At 38.6% G+C, this 21,102-nt stretch overlaps 2 long non-coding RNA genes across 2 annotated transcripts; one reads left to right on the forward strand and one right to left on the reverse strand.

The window, feature by feature from the left end:
• Window positions 1-3,969: 3,969 nt before the first annotated feature.
• LOC148402614 (uncharacterized) lies at window positions 3,970-10,756 on the reverse strand. The gene is made up of 3 exons (XR_015857274.1): window positions 10,665-10,756; window positions 8,029-8,072; window positions 3,970-6,033 (listed from the first exon to the last, which is right to left on the reverse strand). It is a non-coding gene; the product is annotated as an uncharacterized LOC148402614 (long non-coding RNA).
• Window positions 8,845-18,853, forward strand: LOC148402615 (uncharacterized). Its single transcript, XR_015857275.1, has 3 exons — window positions 8,845-9,045; window positions 11,131-11,319; window positions 18,416-18,853. It is a non-coding gene; the product is annotated as an uncharacterized LOC148402615 (long non-coding RNA).
• The last annotated feature ends 2,249 nt before the right edge of the window (window positions 18,854-21,102 follow it).

Below are 21,102 nucleotides of genomic sequence, written 5' to 3' on the forward strand. Positions count from 1 at the left end.
TTGGCTGTGATTCAAAGCTCGATGCAGTTTTAGAATAATAATGACCTCACAGTGGATCTTCACGAAAGCCGCTAACGTTGCTTATGGTGCAGCTATCCAATCGGAAAGATGACAGATGTTAGTGGAATTAACACATTTCCCTCCAAATTCCCCCGCTGTTTCACTCCAGAAAATGAATGTGATTTGTTGTCAAGGACGACTGCAAGAATGTTTTCTTTTTTTATATTTATTATTTAAAAACATTTATTTTTTTAACATTTATTTAAAGTATTTTGCCACTTTTTTCCTTCAACCTTACCAGTAAGAGAACACTCATGAAAAATCTGTCCACTGGATGAAATATGTGCTGTAATTTTAATATTCTTCCTCTTCTTCAGGAGCGGCACAGTGGCACACTCGTTAGCACGTCCGCCTCACAGTTCGGAGGGTGCGGGTTTGATTCCGCCTCCCCTGTGTGGAGTTGGCATGTTCTCCCTGTGCCTGCATGGGTTTTCTCCTCTGGTTTCCTCCCACATCCCAAAAACATGCTTGGTAGGCCGAATGAGCACTCTAAATTGCCCATAAGTGCGAGTGCGGATAGTTGTTTGTCTCTGTGTGCCCTGCGATTGGCTGGCAACCGGTTCAGGGTGTCCCCCTCCAACACAGTGATGGCTGGGATAGGCTCCAGCACGCCCGCGACCCCCATAGGGACAAGTGGTACAGAAAACAGATGGATATTTTATATATATGCAAATCAACAATGATGGTGTGATAAAAATCAAGTTATTTATTAATGTTTGGCAGCAGGGTGGACGACTGGTTGGCACATCAGCCTCACAGTTCTGAGGACGTGAGTTTGAATCTGGAGCATTCAAGTGTCAAGTTTGCAAGTTTGTGTGGGTTTTCTTCCAAATGTTGCTTTTCATATTTACTTTGCTGAGTCTCTGGTGATGTAGGGGTAAACTCGCATGACTTGTGTGTGGGCTGGTTGTTTGTCTCTACATGTGCCCTGCGACTGGCTGGCAACCAGTTCAGGGTGTAGTCTGCCTTTCGTTCGATGTCAGCTAGGATAGGCTACAGCGCCCCCCGCGACCCTGAACAAGATAAGTGGTGTTGAAAATGGATGTATGGATGGATTTCCTTTGCCACAAAAGAGGAAATGCTTGTGTGCCAGCTTGTGTGTGAAGCTAATGAAGCAGTCTTTAGTCAGTGCAGCTTAAACTGCACAAACATGCAATCAATCACAGAATATTCAAATCATAGTCCTTGTTTAGCTTGATAAGAAAGCAAATGGGAATGGTACCACTAACTGCAGCATATGTAACATCGTAAATTGTCGAATTTAATTGCATCTCATTGCTCTTGTAATCATTTGTGTAGTTGCAATTCTTTGAAAGATATATAGTCAGTGAGTTAACAGTTGGAAAGATTGTGTTTGAGTCCCAAAAATGAACATCTCTAAAGTCTATCTGCTATAATGATCATAATGAACCACATACATTGCTTTTGTTCAATCAATAATTAAAATTGCAAGCCCAAACATGGGGCACACATACTGATTACAGTGTGATAAGGTGCACTTCAGGCTGTGTTAGCACTGAGTGGCTTACAAAAGTTTCACTGACTGCTGACAACATTAATACAAGCTCGACGCTTCCAGAACACGCTGTCCTGCTGCCTCCTGCTGTATGAACACTGGAGGAATACTGATATGGTCATGTACCACTTCATGTTTACCTGCTGCAACATAACAGTATGCATTCTCAGGGCTCATATAAAAAGGAAAGCTTGTCAAACTGAGGCGGATATGCTCATATTTGAAAAATGTACAACTAATAATGCTGACTTACTGATCGCACATTTTGCGTCACTCAGAGTATATGTGATTGATTTAACAGTGACATTAATTCGACCTTTTGCAAGGTTCAACAATAGACCAGGTCAAAGCATTCTTACAAACAGTATCATTTAATGCTTTCTTAGCATCTAATTATCTTAATTGTACATTTTTTAATATATTTAAATAACACACTTCATTTTAAATGATAATTATTTTGAGTGTCAGTTTCAGTTCAGTTTAAATTTCAAAGGTTAGATGTATAGTTCTTGTCACACACTTATCTTAAAACACTGTGTACAGCTGTTGCTCATACCTTTTTGAAGATGGAGGTAGAATGTCCAAAATTGAGGCAAGCAGGCATGCAGGCAGAGGGAGAGAGGCAATGGCAGGCAGGTAAGGGTGGTAGGCCAGGCAAGGGAAGGGAAGAGGGGAATGGCAGGCAGGCAAGCAGGTGGCACACAAGTGCAAATCCAAATTATTTGTAATCCAACTAAGGTTTCAACATAAAGGGTTCCAAGTTTTCAAGTTCCATAAAGGGTTCCAAGTTTCAAGTTCCAACTAAGGTTTCAACATAAAGGGTTCCATGTTTTCAAGTTCCAAAAATATACAAGCTTGGAGCAGGCTTGAAGTAGTTTGAAGCGGCCTTTGAGCGGTAAAAAAAATATATCACTCCTACCTTCTTTCTTTGTCTAACTGAGACCGGCTGAGACTGACTACCAAGTGGGAACAGCCATCTTTACCTGATCAGGTGACTGATCAGGTGACTAACCAGGTGACCAAAGGCTTTGTCAAATAAAAGTCCATGGCCCAAGGCCAGCAAATCTTGAACAAAAATAAGAATTCAACCCAAGGAAACTAAATTGGCTCCAACATATCCGGCCCCTTGTAGCTACCACGTGTGGCTATAACAAAACATTCACAATGGGGGCAATTTTCAAAAAACAAATAATGTTAATTTCTTAATTCTAATTTGAGGCCGGGTGGTGGGCCAGACTTTTAGCTCAGTGGTTAGTGCTCTGCGCTTCCAAGTCGGGTATGACCCCTAAGTACGGTGATACTTTTGTTCCCGCAATGTTAGGCATGGCAAACTTGGGTTTTTATTTTGATGTCAATAAAAAATACGGCGCAGATTGTTTGGGAATAGTCTACTTTCAACACACAATGGCACAAACGACGCAACTCTACCAGTGCAAGGTAGCCAAATACCAAAAGAAAGAACACTCCATCCATGCACGCAGTTAGACAGCACTCTGCGCTAGACTTGCACCTGAATGAAAATAGGGCTCTGACTGACAGACTGTTGGAATCTTGGCCTCAATTCCAACCAGAACAGTTGTACGTATCTGACCCTACGAGTCTAACTATGGAGGACTTCTTTGATGAATTATGAATGAATCATCACGTGTTTTTCAGTTTTCTTAACTAATTCAGTCCTCTTTCCTTTGATGGAAGAGTGCTGGGACTGAAATACTGGTTTATGCAACTTCAACCAACACAAATAGACACCAAGGTAGTGCATGTACGGCATGAAGATGTTTGTGTACAACTATAAATGCGTAACAAAAAATGTGGCCCACCCATTTCGAGTGACACATCCAAATGCAATTGAAAGGTCACGCATTGTGCACACGTGGACTCTCTTTACATAGTCAATAACCCTTTTAAAACCTTCGCGCCGGACTAATAGAGCCTATAGTGTGCCACTGAATATTCATTCATTCATTCGTTCGTTCGTTCGTTCATTCATTCATTCATGCGTTCATTCATTCATTCATTCATTCATTCATTCATTCATTCATATTGATTGTCCACCTCAGTTGCGTTTGACATATGTTCAAATTGGGGACATCACTTCATTTGTTTTTAAAATGCGATACATTTACAAGAAATTTAGATTATTTATTATCGACAGTATATAAACCTTTTATTGCAAGAAAACAGTTGCGAGCAGTATGTTGCGTACGTGGGTTTTGAGTTTAGATGAGTTTCATTTAGGTGACGTAATCCACCTCTTCATCATTATATTGCAAAATAATGTACAAACATATTATACAAGAGACAGAGGCATTTGGCTTATTGGAGGATAAATATCAGTTTTACTGAAGCAAGCTCGATACATAAGTTTTATAAATGTACATTGCTCACTTTGACCTCCTGCGTGAACTCTAGAAAATCAGTTTCTGCTTCCACCATGACATATATTGTAGCACTTACCGTAAAATTTACTTACAACGTTTGAGTGAAATAAACGTAAATATCACTCCACATTTGTTTCGGACTAAAACGTACTCTGAATATTTTACTGTCTTCCAACTTTTTACTCTGTGTTCAAAGTCAGAGAATTTTTCTGATACTTCCCGGTAGGATGTGACTAAATTCAGTAAGACCGTGTAGGATTTCCCATCCTGCAAGCAGTTAGTCAGCTGCTCCACAGGGAGAAAATCCCACAACATGGGCTCTTGTATCAGAGGTGCCTTTGTTGCACTTGATAGTGTTCTAATCGGTCAAACTGACGGACAGCCGTAGGGTTTTTCTACCGCTATTTCAAAATATTCACTCAAGGCAAACTCTTAGTGAGAGATGTATTCTTCCATATCTTTTCCTCTTTGTCTTCGTGATTACTTGGACAACTGTTTTTTCTTTGCATCATCAAGATTGCAAAGGGGCTTTTTCTGAAAGATGTCTTTTATTCAACAAACTGTCAATGTTATAAAGACACAAAGCGTGTGTGTTGAGTAGGCTAATTTTTAATTCGGTGCACTTCAATCAGTTGCTAATATTTCGGTTTCTTTGTGTGTCTTTGGCATGTGGAGAAATTGACAATAAAGCTGACTTTGACTTTTGACTTTGATATGTCATATTTGACCTTTTATAGCCCATATAGTGTCTCACTCCTTCGTAAATTATTTTACCAGCTGTTATATTGTAAAAGGGTGCTGATAATTGACATGTTGTGTATTGTGTTCTGAATTTGAATTTTCTGTTGGTAATAATTTAATTCTGTTAAGTTGGTGGGATGTCTCTTCAAAGTATTATGTTGTTTAGAGTATATATTTTTCTTGCTATTTGAATGGAAAATCTTAAAAAAACAACATGTATATTTTGTTGATAATCTCATTCTGCCTGTTAGGTTCCTCCTCCAATTAAATTAAATCAACCCACTGATTTGATTCTTTTTTTGAAATTTTCAGATACTGGCGACTTTATTAGGTACAGTTGCAAAGGTGCAAAGGCTGCATTAAAAACAGAAACAAATCAAAGATAAATCGAAGCTATACTGCATCATATCTTAACAATACTTGCAATCACTCAAGGTAATTTCTTCATTAATCATATGTTTGTATCGTGACTGCAATTGTAAACCACCTCATCAACTAAAAATGGATGAAAGGAAAAAAGACCAAGGTATGAGCGCATGCTTCTGAAAGCACGATCCCTTTCTACTCTGACTGCTATAAACAATATATTATTATCATTCGCCAAGCTCTCCTTCTATTTTCTATCAGTATTTATTTGGCCTCAGTAAATTAAAATGGTGTGCTTGTACTTTACCATCTCCTTGTCAGGACAAGGAAGTCAGTTTTGAACTGAGATGATGCTCTCGTCTGGCAATCAGTTGTGAAGGTTCAATTTTGACCAGACCTTTGTTTCCATTTGTAGGGTCTTCTTGTCCACCGGGCATGTATTGGCAAATTCCCTGCAACCCCAAACAATACCAAACCAAATCAAAAATGAATTCTCTGCAAAACATGGTGAGGTTATTGTGCAGGCAATTCAAGAGGAGTGGGATTGTGCACACACATGCATAAACCCTCAATTGAAATGAATCTCCACGCTTGAATCTCTCAACATCAGGAGGAAATTGTGCACCAAGTTCAAATTTGCATTCAGGCATGCAATTTTTGTCATGCTGGATAAACAAAATCAATCTATGTCTCACCTGACTGTAATAGGTATGCTCGTGTCACATAAATCACAACTCTAAGTAGTCATTAGAAAAACCCAATAACCATTTTGAAGCCAATGATAATGGTCCCCTAATAACAGGACAACAGCAGTCTTTGGTTTAGATCCAAACAGTTTAAGAGGTTGATTTCACACATTGACTGCCAATTCATTTGCTCAAATGAATGTTCCACTTCAGCAGCCTTGAAACATAGAAATGAGCCATTTGGATGAAGTCGGCATCTCTTCCGTATGACCTTGCCGTATACCTGGAAATCAAATGGGAAGGATTCGCATCACATTATGCAATGAAACAATCTTAACAACACACAAGTGAGCAGGACGAATGAAACACGCGCACACACGCACACACCATAAATCAAACACTACAGAACACTCATGAGCAAATTACTTTGGTCAGATAAGCTGTTTTTGCCATTTATTTACAAGCAAATTAAATGACTAGGTTCCTCCTTGAAACTAGCCCCCCAGTCAAGCATTTTTAGTCAGGTCTTGTATGAAATAATTGTACATTTATATAGAATGCAATCATTTTTTCTTCTCAAAGGTCACTGATGTGTACTCAGTCATTGTGCAGTTTCTAAATGTTTTATCATCCCAAAATGATGGAACCAAAAGCGAGTGAATATAATACTAGTTTAAAACCCTACTTTGAATCCTTAACCCTAATTTAAAACCAAACTTTAAAACTCCAACTTGAGTTTGAAATCCTACTTTGAAACACTGATCCCAATTTAAAATCCTACCCTGAAACCCTAACCCTAATTTGAAACTCTACTTTGAATCCTTAATCTTAATTGAAAACCAAACTTTTAACTCGAACTCTAGTTTGAAACATCTACTTTCTAGACTGTGAGGCAGATGTAACTCATTATAACAAGTGTTTCCTTTTTCACTTTTATAGCTATCGCCACAGTATAATTGGCAGAATATAGCAATAATATATTATAGACTATTGCACATTAGCCACTTCAAACTCCACGACAGCTTCAGATATTGAAGTTCCTCGGCCTGTAGTTCCTGTTTTTCTCCCCTTTTTTGAAACGCTACAATCCTGAATCCTCAGGAGAAGTCATTACTGTAGAGTCAACTTTTAAGACCCAGTGTCCCTTGGAATGAATCTCCCCTATCGACCTTTCCTAGCTGTTATTTTTAACAGCTTGCATCATAAAGTGGTCTTTACGCCTTTCCCCTATGCTAAGAACTAAGAGAAATGTATCAGCTCACAAAGCGCATGCAATTAATCATTGTGTTGTGGGAAATCAGTGAGGTAGGCTCATCACATGTCCCAATGGGTGGCAAAACAACATGCACTTTGACATACAAAGTATCGATCCAAAATAATTCATGTACATTGCATTTACTTGCAAAAACTGCTTTCCTCTTTCCATTTGACACAAGCTCTTCCAGGGTAATACAATCAATAGCATACAGACTTCCTGAATATGTGTCTCAGTATTGCTCATTTCATATTGAGTTTGGGCGTCCCATCAACCAAATGGTTTCTATGGAAATGTGAATGTCTCTGCAGACTGCTTTATTGAGTTGCAGCTTCAAAATGGTGTTGCTTTTTGCTTTTACCTGCAGCATTCTGAGGCTAATTAATCCTGTAAATATACTGACTTCATTCATATTTCTTCTTATTTTTATTTTGCATTTGGGAGATATGATGGCAGAAAATGTACTTTCCACATTTGTTTGATTTTTTTAAGATAAAGAAAGACATATCTTCTTATGAATGTGGTATTTATTTCAAAATAGATATGCAAAGACAGAGCAAACCCGACAGAATCATCACTGATGTGTGTCCGAGCTGGCGTGTTATTCACATGCGCAACGCCTCGTCTCTCTTTTTTCCTCTCACTCCATTCTTGTCTCTCGACCCATCAAGTCAGATGGCGATCCACCCTGACCCCACTAATGCTTGAAGTCTCTGCTCCTTCAATAGATTTTTTTATTTAATTTATTTTATTGTCTAGAGTCCACAAGTGTTAATTCATGAAGAAACATTAGGGTTGAAGTAGTCGCTACATACATGGGATAGCTAAAGCAGAAGTAGAACCCCTCAGACAATGAAAACATACAAGGCATTTCCCATAAAAATCAATGACAATATAAATACTTGTTTCTGGGTCAAAGTATCTCCATATTCTTAAAAATGACAGGCAAAGTTTTAAATAACATGTCAACACTTACAAAACTCATAATGCAGAGCTATTTTCTTATCTTTTCTTAACACTCACTTTTGAGAATGATTCTTTTCTTGTAGTAAGTCACAACAATGGTCCTAAACATCAAAGAAAAAAAAGAAAAAATGAATAAATAAGAATAGAAAAACAGCACAACAGCTAAGACCACATTTACAAGACAATACCAATTGGCCTAAGAAGCATCAATGTTTCACCAGAAGATAAAACATCCTAAAATACAAATGTCCCACTGGCACTACAATAAATGAAAGCTTTACTTGATGAAAATCTTCTTTGAAGACCACTGAATTGACAACTCGTATAAATTACAAATAAAAAAAACACACCATACATGGTCTAAAGCACTAAGAAGGGTTTAAGAGGGGACATCCTTTTCTTTGCTAAACTTTAATTCATTAGAAGGATGATTCAGAAATAACGCAGGCAAGAAATACTACAAAGTGTTCATACAGGTTTTGTAGTAGGTATAGCAAGCATTTGAAGTCACAAAGTCCATCCAGCCCACAAAATAGGCAGCTTTCCAAATCTCTCCTGATCGGGCAACTTACAGAATACAATTAAGCAGTTTACGAGGGCTTTATTGACACAAGCAGTAAACGCAGCAGAATCCTGGGAAGAAAATCCCATCAGAGCAACCTCCTTCACCACCACCATTACTAACCACCATTCCTCATTTACGTCCTAAGCATCTGTGGAGTGATAAGGTTTTGCTTTGCCGTGCCAGGAGCAATCGGTTTGTTCCACAACACTTCGCTCTCATTGGCCAGGCTGCCCCACATCCTGGCGGCAGCTTAAGTGTTTCTGCAAGGGAGGTTGCTTCTTTGATATCAAACATTCAGGGCGGTTGAGCCAACTGAATTACCTCCAGTAACAATATGTTGTACTGTCATCCTAATCTGTCAGTTTCAAAACCACATTAATTGGTACACTGGGTCATACTATAAGTAGAACATCTTGCAGTCGTTACTAGGGAACCTCCTTCGTGGCTTATGTTGTCGGTGGACCAGCTAGAATATTTTTTAACATCTTCAACTCTGGCGTTAATGCAAGGTAAGCTTTAGCGTTGGTGTGTAATATCTTCCTAAATTTACAAAAGAAAACGAAAGCTGCTTTTCTGCATATTCGTTGAAATTTCTTGTCCAGTGCACATTCTTGTGCTTTGGCTGGGACAAAAAGGCATTACTCTTATCAAAGCAGGCAAAAATGTATTGGCAAATTAATTTGGTTTGAGGACAGTTTTTGCATGTCATTTCATGCTGCTTAGTCTCTATTTAGGCAGATTGTGCATAAATGTTCCCACTGATGGCCAAATTATTCCTGATAACCACAAATGATGAGTGCATGAAGCATGGCTTTTATGAACCCTTAGCATTCTAAGTTACCTTTTTTCCCAGAGGCAATATCACAACGCCGATGACATGTTGTATGTGCTTTTAATAAACAATTTCTTGTATTTGTAGCTAAATTCACAATTGTACTTTAATATTTTAACAGCCCAATGGTGATCATTATATTTCCAATAATTAAAATTAGAAACAGATTGTCTTTCTCATAGAATGGTCTTCCAAAAGTCCAACCATTTATTTTCAGTGATTTATTGGTTACCTCAGTGTGTTGTAAGAAGGCTTTGGTCAATACACCACTTTCCTAGCTTAAAACAACGAGTAAACAAGTGGGGACTATTGCACTCCATTAAAAACCAAAGTCACACTCCAGTAGCACTGTTGTGACACTGATGGATTTACAAGACTTACTCCAAGACCTAAAAGCTGAATAGTTCAAGATTAGACTGAAGCTTGTTGTAGCCAGGTTTTAAATTGAAATCACTATCTGGGGATTATGCATCAATGTTTTGTTGAGTAATTTGAGTCATTAGAGAAATGCAATGGTGGATTAGAAGAGTGGGTGCACCCCGCAGGAAACAGGGAAGCCTGTTTTTATTTCATGAGTAATTAGTTGTGAAGATGCAAATCTCACAAATGTGTGAACGCCCACATTTTGTGCCAATCAAAATGAAATGTGAATTCTTGGAACACTTTCAGTATAGAAAGAAGACTGCCAATCAGGCAGCCTGTAGGTGATCATTTTCAGAATTAGACAGATCATTCAAATGTTGTGGGTACTCGTACCAAAATGTTATGTTGTTTCACCCATGTCAGACCTTTCTGCACTGTATCATGGACATTTGTTTATGGCAGAAACATAGCAGCAGTCTAATAGTAAGTTGATGATGGGGATCTACCAGGTTTTAATGGTGTCCAACTACACTGTTGTAGCTAAATGAGGAACTTTGCAACTTGCACTAATTACAACAATATCTAATACAAGTAACAAAAAACACTTTTACAAAGGCAATGTATAATATAATGCATGCCTATACCTTTGATCTCAAACTATGGCATGCTTGTTTAAGATGAATGATTAGAAAAATGAAAACATCCACATTCTTCAGCTTTACACAAAATGATGGTTTTCGAAGTGCGAGGCACTCCCACTAAAAGCCCGCGTTACATTCATAAATTGTTTTTATGCTTGCAAATTGAAACAGCTGTCAAAGTCATTTAGGCAGAGGAAATGACGGTAATAGTAAACAGAAAATTTGACAAGGGTATGAAAAACATCATGCAATAGTTCCCTTATTAAACATAATAATTTGTTTTTAATCCAACCTTATCATGAAGCATACTCCCGTTTAAATGTGTGGTTTTTGAGGAAGGCAAACATCGTGAGGATATTAAATTGCATTAATCACTCAGTTGGCTGTGATGTTTGCTTTGATTTATAATGTGGGGCTTTTAACTTAGACAGTGTCGATTGTTTCATCAGCCGACAATTCAATCACTCAATGGTGTGTTCTTGTAAATGTAGAGGGTGCAGGGGATACAGTGTATGGTGAGGGGGGGGGCTCAGTGATTGGTGTTGGGGTTGAATAATTAACAGATCCTCAGGAGAGGGTTTTGCATACACTCCTACATCCCAATGGGGGTCGTCTTGCTTGAGAGAAAGACCAGCTCATTCCTCATTCATGGAAATGGCCCACTTCCTCCCTAGTCATTTGGCTCCGGTCTAAAAATACTCCAGAGGTCATTTGCCAGGCTTATTACGATCAATATTTCCTCCCTGCCTCCCCTCCAGTCTGCTGCTCCCAGGTGAGATGCTTCTGCTGCTGCTACTGCTGCTGCTGCTAACAGAAAAGAAGCTCTAACAAGTAGATGACTGCAGGACGTGATCACGAGGGTCAGCTCTGGACACAAAGCTGTGACGGCAAACTGATTGCTGATGTGACAGCAGAAGGTCAAAGAGTTGTCTGCAGGTTGAGCCAAGGTATTGGTTTGTTTGAGTGTGACCTGCCGAATAGCCACGTTATCCAGCAGTTGGTGCCGCCTGCTGTGATAAGAGAAGTGAGCACTTCATTTCACTTGACAACATCAAGGGAATCACACTGTAAAGTTTTGCTCCAGGAGCTCCAAGTGCAACAGCATCTATTTGATATGTCTCGAAGCTGGAGTGTTTGTACTTTCATGTCGGGGACTGAGTGGTTTCACTTAGTCTTCTTCAACACAGTGAACCCTCGGCACTTGAACGGTTTGGCAGGTGACAACTAGGGATTCGACCTCAAGTTTCAAAAAGAAATATGCTCCAAAAGTATAACGACTCCAAAACACAGTGAACCCTCGTCACTTGAACGGTTTGGCAGGCGACAACTAGGGATTCGACCTCAACTTTCAAAAAGTGATATGGTCCAAAAGTAAAACAGCTCCAAAACTTGACAAAATTGGATTCATTCGATTATCCTCACAATCTGCCACTTAAATCTCTTTTATATTATTATATAATTCTTGAATACTTTGAATATTTTTGTTTATAATACTTAGATAAGTTTAAATAGATATAGGCATAACTTCCATGTGCACAACTAGGTCATCGCCAACTAAAATTTACAAGTTACATATGTCCTGCAACATGGTAAGAGTTCAATTTGTGACAATATTGGTCAATTTTACCAAATTTCTCATTGTACGCATAAAACAGTGTAATTTATTCTCCAATCAGACATTTCAATCTTAATCCAAGGCTGTTGACACTTGGTTCATCAAAACAACAAAATGGTGGTAAACGTTGTGCCTCTCTAGAGCATCATTGTCAATACAAAGTTCTCTACAAGAGTTGTGATAGCAAATAGGAATAACATGACATGAGGGTACGTACGGGAGAATTTAGTTTGTGGGACTTTAACTGTACAGCAATATAATTTTTTGTTTGCTTTCCTTTTATGGAATGGAGCACCCATGCCCCGTCCATATGTAGCATTTCCACAATTCTCTAAATGACAGACATTTGTGACGAAATCTCCTCTTTTTACAGGAAAGTAATTTGGACCTACAGAAAGCATCTGGCAGTTTGCAGGATTTTATTTCTTCACCTGTCGCCATGATTCACATTTTAGTGTCACATTCCTGCACAGTCTGACTATAACTTCACTGGCTGCCGTTGCAGTTACTGTTCATTTTATCAAGAATGGACGGTTTACCTCAATTATTTTTGCAGCACCAATCCTTACTGATGTCACTCCATGCATACATGTAAATAATTTCAGTTTCAATCAGATCTGCAGTGAAACTGACACATCCGCACCATTCTTTATGATCACTATTTCCATTAATAATAATAATAATAATAATAATAATAATAATAATAATAATAAACGACGTAATGGATCATTTCCGGGAGGTTATGAAAACAATCTTTGTTGCGGGCCAATAACAAATCAACAGATGAATGCCAGTCACATTTAATCCAACATTGACAAGTGCAGTTATGAAACCGTTTGGGAGTAGGTGGTGGGTGTGCAGGTGGTGGTGTCAGTGGGTGGCATGTTTACACTCGCAAACCTACAAAGATAATTGTCCTGACTTATGCTCTTCAACACCAGAGCCCATGTTCTGCACCGTGCTGGGTTTACATGTGTTTAACACACTACTCCTCACAGGAGAGTAATTGTTCCAGTTGAAAATCACTTAAGGAACGGTGGGGAGGCTGGTCAAACAGGCTAGCGGGAATGCAGTCGTGGTTTACACATTATGTCCAGATGGCTCAAGTCAAAGAGGATATCGACGAGTCACTGAAAACCAAAGACGTCTACTGAAAGAGATGATACATTCATTCCAAGGTCTAGAAAATGAAAAACAACAGGTACTTGACAGTAGTTCAGTCAAGATGCCAATTTGATTCCTGAGTGCTGCCACGGTATAGTATATTGACAAAAAAGATGTGGTCAGGCACCCATAGGAACTAAGGGTTCACTCCAAAGGAACCCAGAAGGAAACAGGTAGATAATAGCTGTCAGTTCTAATCATTGCCCAAAGTGGTGATCACAAATGTTTGCCAGATGTCCATGCATGGCATACATATTTAATGTCAACTTTTAATAAAAGTTGAATTATTTATAGGACAGGTCTCCAGTGGGATTCTCCTGGGTCAAACGGGCAGATGTTTAATTATTAAGGTGTTTGCATTAAAGAAAATATTGTAGATCAGGCTAACACATTTAATGACCTTTGAACCATCTATGAAGTCAAATTGAGAGAGATGACAGATTTTCCATTCCTTGTCTGCAAGCAAAATTTCTCTGAGGATCAACATTAGTCTTGAACTCTTAAACCTCGCAAAGCTCATAATTGAGTAATGGGACTATTTTGGTGAAAGTATATTGGCAAATATGTATAACTAAAAGATAGAAAGAGAAAAGGTAAAAAACAGATTATCCCCGCTGAAAGGTGATGAAATAGCTGGATCTATAAATAGAAACGGTTACATACTCTTACACACACACATATATATATATATATATATATATATATATATATATATATATATATATATATATATATACAGAGAGAGAGAGAGAGAGAGAGAGAGAGAGAGAGAGAGAGAGAGAGAGAGAGAGATACGTATATATACAAAACATTTTTATCCATATTTATTAAATCCACATCCCTCTGTGAATGGCCACCAAATACTTGTGATTAATATTCAGAGTTGCACTTTTCATTAGAAGGCCCCTTTGAAGATGTCAACATAATCAATAATGTCATTACCTTTCAATTAACCTCTATCATAGTCTGTTTATATAATCAACACTGCTAAATGTACGCTGTACTTACCCAATAATATCAAGGAATCCACGGTGAAAGTTTAGGGACGTGACTGTTTTTTGCAATCTGCAGTTCCATTCTATAACATTCCTTTGACATTTTTAATGTCTCTGTATCAGTGCCCAAAAAGCTCCTCCCGCTTCTCGTTTTGTGTACACCAGAACTCCTATACTGGTGTTCCACTTGTGGCGCAATCGCCCTGGCATTTCTTTTAACCTAACCTGACATTGACATGTGAACATACTAGAGGGCTGCTGGGAATTTAAAATTCTTCATGGGCATTCTGAGACACACGCTTGATTCCATATCCTGGAAACAATACCAAAGTGTTGGATTCTTGTGAAACTTTCCTGACTCATGGCTCACTACTTTTACGACACGCCTGCCGTTCCTTTAAAGGTCATCAAAGGGAAAATTTCAAGAATTCAGCAGGCAATTTTAAAGACCCAGAGCACACGCTCCTCTTTGATCATGGCATCTTCTCTGAAGTACAGTGTTCGTTGTTATATCATGGGAACAACCAAATAAGTTTCTTTGAGATCGAACCAGGACGACTTGTTCTCCTTGTCTATCCATCATGACTTCCCGCTGGTGTGCAAGGGCTGTTACTTAATTTTTCATTTCATCCTTTGAAAAGTATGAGCAAAGTGGGTTCTCTAATTAACCCCATTGCCTATGCACACTGAGGCAGAGGCAGCCTACAGCAACCATGTTTTCCTGTTTGCTCACACCAACTTCCATCACGCAAAAGCCTATCCATTCACTTCGCCAAAGAGACATGGCACATATAGTTCATATAATTCCCTCCATGTGCCAGCGACCTCAAAACATAACATGCAACATAGGGCGCTCACGTTCACTTTGCAGATCTACATGCACACAAAAAGTACACAAACATATATACACAAACAAGTACATATAAATATATATATGTATATATACTTTTTTTTATTGCGTATGTAACTTGCTGTGAATCCGTCTTTTTCTCTGCACTCAATCGTTTTTACACCTGACAGCAAGAATAACAACTTTGAAGATGATCGCCTATCTGCAGTGAGAATAGAAATTAAAGCCTGTGGCAGCCCATACACCTAGTGCAAAGAGAATGCCATCCATTTTCTTGTTATCACCTGTCTGAGAATTGAATTGGAGAAAAGGACTTAAACGGTAAGCATACTGCCACGTTCTGGATTTTTTTTTTTTTTTTTTGCGTGTGCCAGGAAGCATGATGCAAGAAACCTCTTGTCCTTATTGTCATAGCAAAGTGAAGCTATGCCAAAATTGCGGGAGACATAATGAGGAAATGTTCCATTTTATCTTTGGTGTCCAAGAGATAAGGAAGTGGAGAATGTTCGGCTCATTGCTAGAAGCGTAGTAAGCAGTATGTACTTTTGCAACTTTCAGCTTTGAAAGAAGTTTAAGATACTGTAAGACACCATTGAATTTTAAGACAATGTTCCATGTCCGTGATTATTCAGATACATCCTCAGTACATAAAATGTAAGTTGTGTATGTGTTTTACATGCAGTATGGAAATGTATTTTTCAGAGACTGAGACAAAGAACAGAACAACTTGGACTTGCACCAAAATTCCCATTCTCTAATCGTACTGACGGTAGCAAACAAGTTTTGATTGGATAAAAAGAAATTACTTTTAACTCCAGACATTTGAGGATCTCTCAGATATAATATGTTTTAAAAGAGATATGAAATAGAAATAGCTTTGTTTGTTGTTAAATTTTTCATGCAACACGCAGTTTAACTGCAAATGTAGATAGCATACTCAAATGAGAAAGTTTGTACTTGGCATCAAGGAGAGGTTTTGAATTGTTGATTATCAAAGAAGGCTGTGTAATTTTGGCTCTTGTGAGAAGTTATGTAGAATGTCATGGTCAAAGTCATGTATCGAGCTAAAAAAACTGCACAAATCCAATTTAGTCTATGATTGATCACTGTGCCAGCCACTTAATTACGTGACCAACGAGGCTCAGAAGAGATGTAGATACACAGGAGCTATTTCCTTCAGCCTCGCTGTAAACACGCTCGTGACCTTCCCAATTGCAAACAGCCCTACAGAATCACTTATATGTAACTGGTTTCGAGAAGAAGGGAAGCCACCCTACCTCTAAGAATGTACATATCACTCATCTTGTCTGGAATCAGCTTTATCAAGATAAAAACTCCTTGATGAGCAGTAATTGTTATGATTTATTTGCTGACCTTTTTGCACTGATACCATCCTCATCTCAGACAGAGAGGACAATTTGTTTGTATCAAGAAAGTAATATGCTTTGATCTTATCAGACAAAGGATGATAAGACAAAGTTGAGTTAGATAAATACACACATCATATTCACATTCATTGTGAGTGTTTTTAACGTAGCAGACAGAACTTTTTTTTAGAAAAAAAAAAACAAGACTTAACAAGCTCTCTTTATCTCCTGGTTGTCAAAAGTAAATATTTAGTGACTGAAATAAGCAAGATTTTAGATATTTATCCTCGTCATTCAGGGACATAACAATAAACCCGTTTCCGCAATTTTTTGTGAGGTGATTTTCGTGTGATCATGTCATACAGGTGTTTTTTGCACTCCTCTCAGAAAAATTAGCTCTGGCTTTTTAAAATGTCTTTTCCAATTCCTTTTTTGGAAAATGATAGACAGTGAAAGTCTCTTCAATTTGATGATTTTTCATGCAGTTTATTGCACACATGGCGTAATAACTCATCTTTGACCTACAAAAAGGGTTTAAAAGTTGTGTCCCCTCACCTTGAATGGGGAGAGACAGAGGGAAACCATCCAGCGGGATAAGTGGCATGTTTTGCGCCTTGGGGTGCTGGACACAGAAGACGTGGAGGATGTGTACATTTTTGCATTTTTACCCTCATTCTCGCATGCTCATTCTGACCCTCACGGTGCTGCAAGTGCACCAAAAGCTGAGAAAAATCAGCTTTGGTTCCCTAAGCAACGAGGAAATTCCAGCTCTCCTAAAAGGGATGAGATCCGACCGACTTTGTGTCGGGGTTTGGTGGTCGTCTTGTGCAGCTCTCTTGTGTGCTAAAAACAAGGCTGAAAACGACACCGAATATTCTAATTTCCTTTGAATATCATGTTTGTCAGTCAAGACAGAACTAATATTAAAACATAACATTTTGGGAGCTTAAGATCAGGGGATGCTTTGAGAATTATTGTCAATTGTTTGTCCCTTTGAGACTGCTTGTGATTTAGAGCTATACAAATAAACTTGACTTGACTTTTCTTGACATGCCAGTTGATACTAATTTGACAAAATATTTGTTGCAGACTGGAGATCTTAGAATTTAGTATGCAGACAGACTGATGTAGACTTGACTGATGTCAGCTGCCCTGATAGGATAAAAAAAAAATGCTGGGGCATCACACTCAGCTGCACTGAGGTGCGGATACATGAAAGAGAAAAACGAGCCTATTTGACACAGTGAAGAGGAAAGTGGGACAAGTTCAACCTTGACAGTTCAAAGTGTGATTTTTCATTGACTTTGCTCTTACTAGTGTGGGCCACCATTCTTAGAAAATAACGTATATGGCTTTGGTTTTATGAAAAAAAGCCAGAACAAGTCTGCATCAAGAAAATACGTAACAAACATTTGCATGTTAGAATTGGTTCACTATAACTATAGACAAAACGCCAAACTAAATGTCAGTGGCTTTTGCAGGAGCTCCGTTTTTACAAAGGTTATGAAACATTAAACTTTATATTCCAGACACATCTGAGTGGTGCCCGGGTATGAGAAAATAATAAAAATATACAAAATAACTATTGACTGTTATAAATTAGTCTGCATGATTTTTATCTAAGGAGACTAAATTGAGCGAACGGTTAACTAAATTGAGGATTTCACTGTAAATTGCTCGTTAGAGCAGACAGATTTATGTATCTTGGAGCCGACAAATGTGTGCCTGTAAACGATTGGATTTAAATGACTTAATTTTTACAGACATTTCTCTTCAACCAGCATGACTTTCGATAAAAGCTTTAAACCCAAAGTGAATTCATAAAAGCATTCTGACAATATGTTACAAGGAAGGATGGTAAATATTTGACTACGGCGAAGTGAATAAGCAGACTGCCAGAGTGTTGCTCTGCAAGAAAATGTACATTTAGAGAAGAATCAACAACAATTTATGGAACTTCACTTTCACTGTGCTGATTAAATATAACTTGACATGTTTTCCTCTGAGGAAAAACCTGACCTCCCTGTGCTCAAAATCCCTCCCTTCCTCCAGCACCACCTACACACACATCCACCTCCACCTATCTCCAGGGATCTCCAAGACCTCCAGGACCTCCAGCACACCAACTCTCAATCCGCGACTAAGCCATCTTAATTACAAGCTGGCCACCGCCTGCACTCAAACTCATGAATTATGCTCAACTGTCGACAAGCATGCCGTTGTGTCATGTGATAGCTATCAACTGCTTCATTTCACTTAGCTACGGTTCTCAAGCGGAGGGTGTCCGGGTCCTTTAGTGGAAGATGGATCGCCTCACACAGCCTAAATCAATATGGACCCCACACAATGGTGGAATTAAGTGGAAGTTAAACATCTCTTCAGTATGAAGAAAATGATTCAGACTGCAGTACTCTGCTCTTTCCAAATGCTATTCTTTCACAACCTCCACCCCACTCGCCAAAAGTAACACTTATTAAACATAGAATAGACATTTTGGCACTCAGTGTGAGAGTAGTTAAGGTGTCCATGAAGATTCTCATGTCATACCCCCCCCCCTTTCTTTTTTTATGTTTTCATAGGGAACTTTAGAGGCCATATACAGTAACCATAACTTTTATACAATTAATTGTTGAGGGAAACCGTAAACGGGCAAAAACTACCCAAACAATGATATATTGGGCACACATGAACAAAACAACAACAACTTTGCTTGAAATAAAATCTGCGCATAAATCTTGCCAAAGGCATGTATGTAAATGTATACAACGTGATATCAAACAATGTGTTCTTCAGTGTAGACTTTTAATATTTCTACAGTTGCTTTTTCCCGGTCTCCTGGCGTAGGACTTTGCAAATCACCTAAAGTGGAAGGAAGTGCTTTGACGCGTTTTACCGAATGCGGAGGTTGGTTGTGAATAACCCCGATTATCCAACAAAAATATTGTGGGGAGGGAAAATGCTGAATGGCAAATAATTCTGGGAAACCAGTAGCCACAGTGGCTGATGAGTTCATGTCAAGCCACGATAAAAAGACATAGTGGGTGTTAAAAGCATGGTCTCAAATTGCACATTTGCCTTACAGTTTCCCCAGTTGGTTCAAAAACACTGAACTGAATTAACATGTGGATTCAGCCCAGAGATTGGCAAGGTTGAGCAGAGGTTGAGATAAGGTGGCATGCTTTGGGCATCGTTATCTCCACGCTGCCCTTAAGTCCAACAGCAGGCTTCCAGTCTTCTCAACCGTGCTGCATGAACAAATGGTTTAGCTTCCAGTCAACATTTCTCCACTCTGAATATCATCTGAACATTTGAGCAAAAGTTGTTCAGACTGAGCAAAGAAATCAAGGAGGTGCATTGGTATCTGACGACCCTCATCCTTTGTGTTAGCCCCATATAGTAAATTACTGGCGATCTATGTTCATCTGCCCGATTACAACGCCTCAAGAGGAGGCTGCTAATCACTGCAATTAACTTCCCTCCAATTGAGGCTTTGCTTTTGGTCGTGCTTTAATGGACGGCACAATGCTGAGAAATTAATCCGTGCTCAGATAATGAATTTGATTGACAAAGCATAAACTCATTAACCTTTTGACTCAGTGAAGGTGTCAGCAGAGATTGTTTCAGCGGCTTATTGTTTTAACCATTCTACACTTTCTCACGTTATTCATTGAATGGTGTACAAGAGGCATGGTTCAAATGAAAATGCAATTACACAGGGCTGAATAAATTGATTTGACCACATGTGATAAAACATGCAGCATCATAAAATACCTTCATGCCGAATCATTACATTTTAGCGAATGTTCACCATTTTACTATTTCAAACTCAAGCGAGGAAGGTGGTACCAAATTCATCTTTGGGGCATCTCACTGGGCTTGAGTTTCTCATTCATTCAGGTCATTTATTTATTGAATCGATCGCAGCTGGACTCCTCTGGTTGTCCTGGAAGACGTTTCGCCTCTCATCTGAGAAGGCTTCATCAGTTTATACAACAATGCTTGTTTAGGAGTGACCGACCTGAGTTGGTGTGGAAAACCGAAAAACTCCAGCTGAAGGCACGCCCTTTGACTTATTGACTGTGACACAGGTGTCTTTGCAAGGCATCTTAACGATGGTTCTTTTGCATTCCAAAAGAACGATATCATTGGTCGTGGTGGTGCGGGCCTCTAAAAAGCAAACTATCGATCATTTCAAGAATAGTATTCAACCTAAACCTTTGTTTTCTGTCGATTAATATAAGTACAGAGAATAATTACAAATCAACAGTTTAATTTTGTTTTCAGGTTGTTGTTTTTTTGTAAAAAAAATAAATTTCTGGCTAACAATATTAATTATACTTGACATTACAAATTGCATCTACATACTGCAAAAAATTATTTTGGAAATGACCTATGTTATTAAGTTGGGGTAGCTGTGGTGGTCAAATAAAAGCACAATACTAACACTTTATAGAGACAGACCATATATATTTCATTAATTGACAGATGCATTATCATTATTTTTTCTACTGTGGTGAGATTATTCATTTCACACAAACGGTGATGTGTTTGCCAGATTTATCCCAAAACAGAACTGTTTTTGCTTAAAGGCCTGACCTGTTTTCATTTTTGGAGTGCTCTACTTTTGAGGAGAATTATAGTCCACAAAACAGGACATTGCACAGAGAGACAGCAAGACAGACTGATGCAAGCCAAGAGAATGTTTTTTATTAGCCAACTTCAAACATATTAGTTGCATG

This window comes from Syngnathus floridae, chromosome 2 (assembly GCF_059516105.1).
Source record: "Syngnathus floridae isolate MCC-2025c chromosome 2, RoL_Sflo_1.0, whole genome shotgun sequence".
NCBI classification, from domain to species: Eukaryota; Metazoa; Chordata; class Actinopteri; order Syngnathiformes; family Syngnathidae; genus Syngnathus; species Syngnathus floridae.